The following is a 12,243-nucleotide window of genomic DNA, read 5'->3' on the forward strand; positions in this document are numbered from 1 at the left end:
TTGTAAAATTGGTGTTGTACCGTTGAAATAAATAAATCATATAACGATGGCAAATGTCAGAAATCTCAATATCCATGCAAAAACCTTCTATCGTAAATAACAAAGTTTCACCAGCAGGAGAGGGTAGATGTCAACTTTCGAAACGTAATTATATACTTTTTGCTTACATTTAACGATGGCAAATGTTTAAAATTCTATTATCCTTACAAACCTTCCATCGTCAATAACAAACTTTCACCTGGAGGAGAGGTACCTTTTTGTAACGTATAACGATTTCAAATGTACGAATTCACATTAAACTTTAAAACCTCCCATCGTCAATAACAATTTGATCTGATGTAGGGGTAGATTTCAATCCTCTAAACGAAGTGTTATACTTTCTTGAAACATGTAACTATGGCTAATGACTGAAATCCTGTTATCCTTGTAAAACTTCCATCGTCAATAACAATTTGATCTGATGTAGGGGTAGATTTCAATCCTCTAAACGAAGTGTTATACTTTCTTGAAACATGTAACTATGGCTAATGACTGAAATCCTGTTATCCTTGTAAAACTTCCATCGTCAATAACAGTTTGATCTGATGTAGGGGTAGATTTCAATCCTCTAAACGAAGTGGTATACTTTCTTGAAACATGTAACTATGGCTAATGACTGAAATCCTGTTATCCTTTTAAAACTTCCATCGTCAATAATAAACTTTCACCCGAAGAATTCAATCCTCTATACGTAATGTTTACTTGTGACATATAACGATTGTAAACGTCCTATTATCCTTGCAAACCCTACAACGCCAATAACAAACTTTTAATTTCAACCTTAAAAAGTGTTTGATCATTCTAACACAACCAACTAAATCAAGTTTTTCAATAGCTCCCTCTTTTTGTCTTTCCGCACTATAAGTATTGGTAAAGCATCAGTTTTGTAATTACTGTCTTATCACATTTATCTGTAAATTTATACCTGACCATCATTTCCATTGCGGCTTTTCCAAAATTCCTAACTCACAGCTCCAAGTAGCTATCCATCGGCTTTGCTAAATCCCTATACTGTCATATTCAAGGCAGTATAAACTTTTATATTTTTTATAGACATTGAGGACGTTTTACCTCATATGATACATCGTCACAACCCAACTTCGGCATTTTCAAGAGTATCAAGTTCGTTTCTTCTCTTAAGCTTTAGGTAATTATAATGATATATCCATAGAAACACACCTATCATTCTAGGAAAATGTCTTGACGCTACGTTGCTGACCTTGTTTTTCTCATGAATATCTTGACCACTCAATTTTACTAGTTTACAATAGATAACTTAAAACAAATCAATTGTATTTTTATCAAACTGTTTCATGATTCTCGTATTTATTTTATTGCACTATAGAGGGTACCAATTATTGTCAAGAGGGTGATGTAGGTCGAAATAGGAGGGTACCAATGGGGTTTAAAGTATGAAATGATAATTTTTTAGATCATACTCTTTTACCTCGACACAACAACCATCAGAGACGTAAATAACTGTTGAATCTGCGTCAGCTAACCATATAAAAGCACTCAAAGTGGTGTCTTTCAATCTTTTTATCTAGTTTTCTAATGATCGTATGCCTATTGTTTACGTGGCTGATGGTTATTCTTAAGCGTATTATGAAAAATATACGAGATAAAAAATATATTTTGATATATTTAATCCTTTCGATGTCCTCCAAAATTAGTGACCTCAAAAGTCAGCTGTGTGTGCCGTTAACGTGAGAAAAGGCTTAATTTAAATTTCAAAATTGTAATTTTTGAAATTGAACTTATGGATAATCAAACGGACTGTTTCATAGTTACAAGTTGTTAACGAATTTTCAATAACTTGTTAACAACTCATCCGTGTTATTATGGGATCAGTTCGTTTACTTGATGAATAATAGGCTGGTTGATTTGGTCCTGGTATTTTAAATGCCGACGTTGCAAGCGAACCTGTCATTCAATTCCGCTATATCATTATTCTAATATTTTTTATAATTGAGTAAATAAACATAATTGGAATGGTCCCCAATATATAAATGAGTAATCTTTACTACAGCACACATTTACGTTGGGTTTTTCTATCTGCGTGAGATTATTGTACCCTCCATCTTATAAAATTTGACTAAATGAAGAATTCATTATTGTTATATGTACACTTTAAAATTACAGCCGCCGCAGCTTGTCGTATGTCCTTTCATGGAAAATAGATTGGGAGACAATTTATGGAATATTCAATTATGTAAATTCTGAATGAAGGTGGTTGTTTTTAGAACCCAATTTACATGCAATATTGGACTAAGATTTCCCATACCTCCAATACTGTTCGTTCCTGTTAGAGCGTTATACCTCTAACTCTATTCATTCAGTTGATAAGATAACAAACACATGGCATAATAGATCAAATTACAGTACGTTAAATTTCTAAATTTAGTCCATATAAAAATCTTTCCCAAAAATCCTCCCCAAATATATAAATATTATTGCTCTTATAATTGTTGCTATTAAATATCTTTGCAAAGTTTAGTAAAAGTGTTGTTTGATATTTATGTTTGATTTCTGCTAAATGTTTGAACGCGTTATGATTGAATTAACTGTTCCTTATTGCTTAGCCTTACATTCTCCCAGTCCGAGCAATTTTTAGAAGATTGATTAATAAATGGTGTAATTAATGGTGATTGATTATTAATGGCCCGTGAACAGTTAAAATGAGGAAACTACATTTTAACCAAATGGGCTCGAATAGATAGTATAACATTTCTGAGTTCCTGCTGACTTAGTAGACATGAACGGTAGTAAAATTTTCTGCACAAGGCTCTAGTGCCGAGGAAAACAAGTGGACCTCTTGTCATCCCCGCTTGAGAACATTGTAGTATCACCTGCAATCTTGTTAGAATGTAGATGAGTTATACAGTATCCGTATGCTGGAAGAATATTTCAGTCAAATCAATAAATCCATGATAAAAATAACATCATACAATGTTATTTCTATTATTAATTATCTACCCTAGTTGTAACTCTTACCAGTAAATAAGGATGAAGGTACAAGTAAAATTTCTCAACACATCAAGGGAAACCCATTTTGCTTTTAGGTAGATTTTTAGACAAAATCTTCTCATTGAAATTGTACTCGTAGTAGCACTTAAGGAAAATATCTGCATAACTTAACCGAACACGATCGATCTTTCAGCCAAAAGTACCCCCCTTTCATGTATATATAATAAAAGATTACTTTTAGAAACGATAACTATCTGAGAAAAGCACAAACAATTTATTAAAAAGATTTATTTTGTAAGTATCTTGGCTAAGTTCGTCGCCCAGCATGGTACGCTGTTCCGTTCTATTCGTTCAAACTTTAAAAAAATCACATCTTTGTTATTGAACCTAGAGAAAAAAATAAAGTGCTGTATAGTGTTTAGCTCGAACGGCTTTGGCGTTATCGAGTACATGTAAATCTCATGAGAATTAGTAAATTATATTTTAGTTGTCACAAAATCTACCTAAATCTGGGCCGGAAGGACAATGTTTTGTGCTCTCCACTCTGTTGAATTCCTAAATGGTAACATTATCTATCACTTTGATAAGAAAGGCTAAATGTTTCCTAGCATCACTGACCACGGGATAATAATTTCAAGAAATTCTATGCAATAAAATTTATTCGCCTCAAAACTCTAGGAAACATTCGATTGCCTCTTAGTACTGAATCCTATCATTAAGTATAACAATTCCTCTTAACATCATTTTATGTGTAAGACCTCTTAAATGTGCGAAACCCTAAAATGAGCAAAGGTCACATAGCATCCCTGAAGTAAAGCCAGGGACAAATTCCCATCTATCCATTCCATCCCGTCCCTTTGCTCTCTGACATGTATTCCTCATAAACTTCATCTGGAGTTTCAGTTATTCCGAATCCATGTATAAAAAATGAAATATTTCCTAGTATCTTTTAAGCTGTCAAGAAAAACCCATCCTGCAAACTATCAGTCTGACTGACACACAACATGTTCTATGCGACTTCCAACAGACTTAAACTTACATCCAGAACTGCGGTATGAAATATTAAATGTCCACAGCTGTTGGTTCTTATCACATGACCTCCTACCGTGACGTCACTTGAAATCATGTCATAAGCAATGAAATGTTTCCTAGTCTGAACAAAATTTCTTAGGTAAGCCATACTGATAGTAAGAAAGTCCCTTCTCTAATCTTTTAGTAGAGCCATAAATATTATCGTATTATTTATCGAATAAATATTTCTATACGACCTTATTTCATGGAAGGAGCTGAACAACATTTGTCTCTGGCCATAGCTTAGTAGCAATGTTTTCAATATTTACGTTTACAAGATTTATTTGCCTATTTTAACGTATAAAATGAGAGCACCAGATGTTTTTATTAGATGGATCCCATCGCAATATTGACATAACAAACGAGCGCAAAGTTAGTTAATATATTTCAAAAAGATATTATTTGGTTCAATTTGATGTGTCAGTTAAAACCAAAAATAAATGGATTGATTATGATGAATTTCAATTTTCCTGAACACTGTACATCACAGACTCATTAGTACCTTAATTATATAGTAGAGGTTGCAAACTTCAAATTTTTCTTTGCGTCTATCAGTTCCAGAGATACAGATCTTATGGGTGTGTTACGAAGCGCTCTATACGATGTTTTTGAAGTAATATGAATGTTTAACACATTCGCTACCGAAATGTAAAAACTTTTTCGTTAATATGGACCGGCTGGCACACATATGTGCCGGCTAGTTGATTCTTATAGACCGATGGCACATATTTGTGCCGCTCGGTACAGTTCCAGTGGACCGACGGCACATATTTGTGCCAGTGTAGTATTATTAAATAAAAGGCTGTGGTAACGATCGGTCTATTCTTTCGACTTCATTCTTTCATATCGGTCTACAGGGATGTCTGGCACATATTTGTGCCGCTTGGTCTCTCGGTATGTTCACTTTTTCTTCCTTGGTGCAGTTCAAGGTCTCAGGTCAAAAAAGCCATGACCCAGTCAAATTGAACAAGAGGCTACGGTGTCATGTTTGTAGAATAAGACAGAAAAAGCGGAAAACAACTTTCTTCACATGTTCCAGCTGCACAGATGAAAAGGACAATAAATTCGGACTCTGCATGCCAGAGTGTTTCAATGAATTTCACAAGTGAAAAACTAAAACAAAATGTGTGTTACCTAAGACATTTTTATTTCCTAACTGTTTTATGTCAAAGATAAAATGTAGCTCATTACATAAATGGAGTCATAAATAAGAGACATTTGTGTGAGTTTATTTTAATAACATATTCTGCTATTTCCAAAGTGTTTATCCAAAGATCTTGTTTTAGTTTGTACAATACACATAACTACCATGTCAACACTAGTTTTTATTATTTTCCCAATGTGTCCTAACACAGTTATGGCAATTTTTACGTGACTTTCAACTAGAAAAAGTTTATATTTGAGGTTTAGCCTAAGCCTAATTTTTTACTACAGACCGACCGGCACATATATGTGCCACTAGCCAAAATGTATACAACGTAAAAAAGGGATGTGGAATCAAGTTATACGTTTGCCTAAGGCTATAAAATGATATATAAATTGATTTGAACAAAGTTGTACTCTTGGGCCACGGTAATGACCACACTACTTTGAGCTGGTCTGTGAGAAGTGCCCAACTCACACAATGGTGGTCTATCTTGATGGACCTACCGGCACATATATGTGCCGGTTGGTAGCGAACGTGTTAATATAAATTAAGATAATTTTTATTTGTATAACCAGTTATGTACGATAATATTTTAGTAGTTAGGTATTTCTATACAGAGGCTGAATACTTTGTGTAACACAACATATAATGTTATCATGAGCCATTTCTCAAAGTCTCATAATAGGACAATTTCATGATAAGGAGTTGGTCTCTTATGAGAAGAAACTTCAAAACTTCACTTAGTCATAAAAAGACCTCTAAGTTTCTCCCTGAGTGATAGAGTAATCTGGATGGGTAACTGTACTTACTGCCCGGAGGAAGATGATGTTGTTCATCACACCTTCTTCGTTTGCGGGCGCTTCACAGAGGCCAGGCGAACGCTCGCCACCGCAGTTGGCGATGTTTCGGCAGACGCCATTGTGGAGATGATGCTGCAGAGTGAGGACGCCTGGAATGCAGTCACCACTCATGTACATGCGATCCTTCATCAGAAGCGTGAAGACGGATGCCTGGCTGACCCCTAGCTTCCGAAACAAGCAGTTTCGTCCTAGATGGGACATAAGACACACAGACCAGGCAAGATGTCATCCAAAAGGGTTCCGGCCTGGCCCTCCGTGGCCCGTAGGGGGTTTACTGGGTAGTCCGCAAGGGAGTCCCACACTCCGTGCGCAAATGCATTCCCCCTACGTAAAAAAAAGGTTGAAGGCAGGGGCGCCTTCTGTCAAGATCCATTACGAAGGATCCTGGACATTAATCTCAGGCATGTCCCCTTGGTAGAATGGGAGGCCAGCTTTGTACCATCCATAGGAATGCCCACTTTAAGTAACATATCGGTTTTTGCTGTACCCAGTGCAGGTTAAACTAATAGGTATAAACCAGCCAGAATTGCATCCTCCTGGGGTGATAATGAGTTAAGATTTGTATTGTAATATTCTTCTTGTTTGTTTACACACAGATAGTAAACATTTTCTCCTTAACAGCTTTGGTCTCGGTATACTCAGCCAATTAAATATCTCATTCTGTCTCATTCTACAGAAATATCGATATATCATTCTGACAATTCGGATATCTATGAAGATGTATTATTACTTTTAGTTTCATTACACTCAGCCAATTAACATTCTGCAGAATGAGGCAACTGTGACTTCCCATAGTCAAGTACTTTGTACAAGTGATTATATGATAGTAACATAGGTCCTTAAATATGAGTAATAAAATATTAAGTTATTTACATTATGTACTTATTTTCAATTACGCTCACTTTCTGTACTTACCGTACACCTTGTTGAAATTAAGAGAGCGAGTAAAGAAAACTCGCAAGTAAAAATATTCACCTCACTTGCGCTGTGGTGGGTTGGGGGGGAGTAGGGGGGCCCTTTGTTCCTTACCTGGTGGCGAGGGGCAGAGTGGAGGAGAGCTTTGATCAAAAGCCCGCAGGTGCTTACATTTCTCAGCTTTTCACAACCGCAGTAACGGAGCTCGATCTCATCACTCACCAGGATAATATACATATTCAGATTGTATTTTACATCCAAAATTAATTTTTATCTGCCCCAGCGGTCAGCTTCCGAGGGATGGTGCTGCGGTACAGTCACTTATTTGAGAGATTCTAGGCGACAAGGCTTGCTTACGATACCAGACGTTGGTTAGACACTCGTTTTGGTAGCAGCAATGACGACTTGTTAACTAGTTACTATCGGGTTCGCACCCTAGTTTAAAATAAATAGTTCTTACTTAGTTTGAATTTTCGCTGGTTGACTCTTTTCAAGGTTTAGTATAGTTTATATTGGAATCCTGTGGCGTTTGCCACTTTATTTTGTTGGCCGTTGGACGGGCCGGGAGCTGTTTCCCTACAGCTGGTCGAGTCGTCTGTTTTTTCCAGATGGTTTATCTCTATTTCTAGATGTTTCTGTGGAATTCTGCCTGTTTGATTGGTTCTAGTTTTCAGGTTTCTAGATATCTGGAATTAGGTTTCTTGCTCTCTTCTCTTCTGGCTTTCGTAGGGCGAGGACATCTTAGAGTTTCTGTGGTCGGAGTTTTATGATCAAAGCTAGCTGCCCGCTCCCTCGACGAACCGGCACGGTGTTTTGGTGTTAATATCGTGGGCCTTACCTTCCAATCAACGTTTCACGACCTCGTTTAATATTTAGGACCCAGTCGTTCCAAATTTAATGTACGAATTTCGTTGCAATCCTACATGATATCTCATTTATTCAACCTATGCAAAGAGTTTGGAATGTAAAATACAGCGTCAACATATTTACAAAGAGGAAGGTGAGATATTACAGTCTCTAAGAGAATGTTATGTTGTTATTTTTATTACTAGCGAATAATAAAATTCAGCGAAATTATGAACTTTACTGTTAGAACTGTAGGGACCGTTAAAAGAAATTAAAGAAACAAAATCTGTTTATCAACATATATTCTATTATAATATTAGCGTACACTTAATTTTTAATTGGAAACAACAGAAACTAATATAAACACATTAATATTTTTAAAACATTAAACTACTTCAAGATGGAATTTTTAATTTTTGGAATTAATGGACATGATTGATTTGCTGAACTCGACATTTTGAAATGAGAATAACTCTTAAAAATTGAAAAGTATCAAAAGAAAATGAATACTATTCCATAGCTTATTCAGTTATATCCGACCAGAACAACCCAATCATTCATTCACGGCGCCTCTGCCATTAGTAGGCTATACAAAATCGCTAAGAACTAACTCGCAATAGCAATCCAGTTATATACTCGTACATACTTTCCCAGTTAGAAGTGAAAGTGACTCCTAGGATTTTATAAAGGATTCAGAAAGGTATTTCGTTTACTATAATCTCATAATAACAAATTATGTATTTACTATCTCGTATCTTAGCTTTATATGGTTTGTATCATCTCAGAAGCAAACTTTATACTTACAACTTGCCTTCCTTAGCTGGCCTTTATCTAACTCGTGGTTTCTTCTGCAAGTGAGATCCGTCCTCAACGGTGTAAAGATAGAGCCAACAGAGTAAGTTTTTCCAGTAAACACGATCGGCACTGACCTCCAAGCAGCCTACAGGTCTCCGTCCTCGCCCTGGTTTCAGCGGTTCTGATAATACAGGTAAAGTACCTTGTGAGAGCAAAGTCAACCTACATGTCTTTAAGTGCCGTTAATATCCTCCTTAATGTCCACTGTTCAGGAAACAATACACCGTACAACTATATTGCAACCCATGGACCTCCAATACTTCCTCCGTCGTTCCACTGACATTTTCCTTCCAAACCAAAGCCTTTTATAATCGATAAAGTACAGGTGCTTAAGGTGCACACCTTAACCATACGACTATGTTGTACGCGCATCTGGACCATGTGATGCCAATATACCAAGCAAGAGACGACCAATTATGGATGAACAGAAGAAGGAAAGCTCTCTCCTCGGGAGTTCGTGAACTGTCAGCCATTCTGAGAGTAGGCAAATGAGACATCTAGGATGTCAACACTATTTATTTGGACGTCGTGAAGCGAACAAAGCGACCACACTAGAAGGAAAGCACCCAAGTTAAAGACGAATATATAGGCAATTTTTAAAATGTCCTAACACATCCCTGCAAGTTCTGTTTAACCACTGTGATGACTATAAACACCTGATTGGGTTTAATAAGAGAATGGATTTTTAATTTAAGAGCAACGCAAACAGAAGTAAATTGAAATAATGAATTTAAAAGGGAAAGAAATTAAGGATAATATGACTAATCCCTGTTTAATTCTTCCGAATACTATCCGTGACAGGTAGACGGATTACCCGCCAGTTCTGGTGTTAATAAGACACCATCTCCCCTAGGGGCGGATTTAGAGTGCCATTGGGGGGACGGGGGAGCTTGGAATACCGCTACCAACACGGTCATCTCAATTTAATTGTCTTATAATAATAATTATTATTTACTGTCCCAGATGAAGGCAATAATTTATTAAGCAAATAAATATGGATGTAACAAATATTTTCATATTTCTTAAGATACCAAGTCCTGATGTGAATGTAACAAATATTTCTACAAATCTCATGAAGTAAAAATATATTAGCATTTATGTTGGAAATTTTTTGTTACTGCAGGTATAATAAATATTTTTATTTTGATGACTACTTAATATAGTACAAATGGAATTCAAATTTAATTTTATTGATGTTACATTTATGTACAGTATAAAAGCCATAGTACAACAATTTGTATTTGTACCTAAATGCATATTTCACAAATTTCAACCTCAAAGGTGGTATAAATTGCTTAGTATCGAATTTGGTAAGCAGCCGAAATGCTTCAAACAATTAGAACGGTCTGTGGACAACATAAATGTTTAGAAGAAGTGGTATGAGGGGGTGGGATTGGGTGGGGGCAGGCCACATAATGCAGTGGGACGAACGAACCCTGGCATTGTGCCCTCTGTGTTGGCTCCTATCCATGTTTAACGAGAGCAATGACGTCATCCTCCCCCTCCCCCCTACACCCCCCAAACCCCACCCTGGTGGTCAACTGTGTAGTGGAGACCACGTTGGGAATTGATAAATCTGTTAGACCTCAATATTATAAAGCGACTACGTAGCGAACAAGCGTGACGTGACGTTTCGTGACGCTAAACGAAATCCCCCCCCCGTGCAAAACATATTCACAGCCCGCCAAAAGAAGTATTCGCTTCAAAAACTGTTTGAAATTCTTTGTGTTGGAAGTGTGGTGGAAACATTATCATTATTCGCCTACAAAAATGCAATTTCTTAAACTTTTAAATTGTATTCAACCTACCAAAAAACGATAAAAGCAGATATAATAAGGAAATGTATACATGACTAGTTACGTCAAAATCACAAACAGTAACAGGCAAACGATCGTGCTTTCTTGAGGCACCAGTAATGTTTTAGCAAGCATTTTAATTCAACAAATACTAAAATTAGCCAATTTATCATACAATCGGTGCAAGGAGTTACATCGTAAAACATTTTTAATTAAAAAAGGCCTTTGTCTTTACTCGAATAAAACCAACCAGTATCAATACAATACAAAACCCAGTATTCCATTACAATACAAAAGTATTTGATTAAAATTAAATCTCAATCTTGGGATATACATATAATACTAAAATATCAAATTTCGTTTGAATTGCTTCAATATATCCATTTTATAATCATTTCTAGAATGTTTTTTACTGTGGGGTCCTGTTCTACTGGAATCGACTAGATTGAATAAAGAACTCAAGTTTCGTGTTTACAAAATGAAATTTTGTGCCAGTTCTGGTGACAGTTGGACTTGTTACTTTGCAGTGTTTAAATATATGCATGAGAACACTCTGTTGGAATTTTCACTTTACGCTTCAGCACGTCAGAGGACAATCTGATTTATCAATATTTTTGCATCCCATATTAATCAATTATATTGACAATTTAGGTAGGAAATTACTACGTTAATTTTGATTATTTAAAAATCTCAAGATTTCTGCACATGCATGCACTTAGGGCCAACGCGAATAGTAGCGGGACCGTCGAAATCGATTCGGCTGTTTCATCAACTTTTCAGACTCGATACTAGTTGTTACGTACTCATAGTAGAATAAAGCTTATAGATTGTAAAGCTGAACTGTATCACAGTCCTCTATCCTACTGTATTTTGCCAAGGGACGGTTGTTCAAATATATTTAATCTAAAAGCCAATCCACAAATATTATTAGAACGATACATCATAACACTCTTAACATACATATGGTTTGGAATAGGGAGTATGTTATTTGAAGGTTCAAAAGTGTAACAGACATATACCAAAATACTGTCTATCTTTATGACACAGATTTTTTAAATCATTATAAATAAATTACTTTAATCTATGACTTAGTTCTATAGAAATAAAATTACCCTTATTTCTATATGCATACACTCAAATATATGTGTGTGTGTGTAAATAAATACACACACACACACACACACACACACACACACACACACACACACACACACACACACACACACACACACACACACACATATATATATATATATATATATATATATATATATATATATATATATGTATGTATATGTATTTATATAAATTTTGTAGACACGAGTAATATAGGCCTTAAAATTATAGTGCAGTACTTCTGAGAATCAATTACCGGCGCCGGGTAGGCAATCTAGCTACAGTTGTACTTGGCACAGGACTATGGCCCTCGAGACATCAGGCACCAGGCGTTGCTGCACCAACACTACATTTCCTTGGCAATCAATAAGTAATTGCAGGCAATATCATTGCTCATACATGAATGTACGCATTATATTTCTAATCAAATACTAAAGCTTCTGTTCAATTAGTTATAAATGTCCCAAACATTTTTAATTAAATTACTGGTTATATATATTTTAACAAAATGTATAAGGCATCAATGCCTGCCCATTAATTTAATTTTTGTAGCTGTTCCATATGGCCTTCAAATATCCAGTGGGGCTTATTCGTTTCCTTAATAACGGCAGTTGTGCCGATTGACTGTTCC

General features: G+C 35.8%; 1 protein-coding gene across 1 annotated transcript in view; it reads left to right on the forward strand.

Moving 5' to 3' along the window:
• The window catches only part of LOC124358356, a 100,990-nt gene that overhangs the window by 43,160 nt on the left and 45,587 nt on the right, over positions 1-12,243 (forward strand). The window lies entirely within an intron of this gene.

Source organism: Homalodisca vitripennis, chromosome 3, assembly GCF_021130785.1.
Source record: "Homalodisca vitripennis isolate AUS2020 chromosome 3, UT_GWSS_2.1, whole genome shotgun sequence".
In the NCBI taxonomy this organism is placed as follows: Eukaryota; Metazoa; Arthropoda; class Insecta; order Hemiptera; family Cicadellidae; genus Homalodisca; species Homalodisca vitripennis.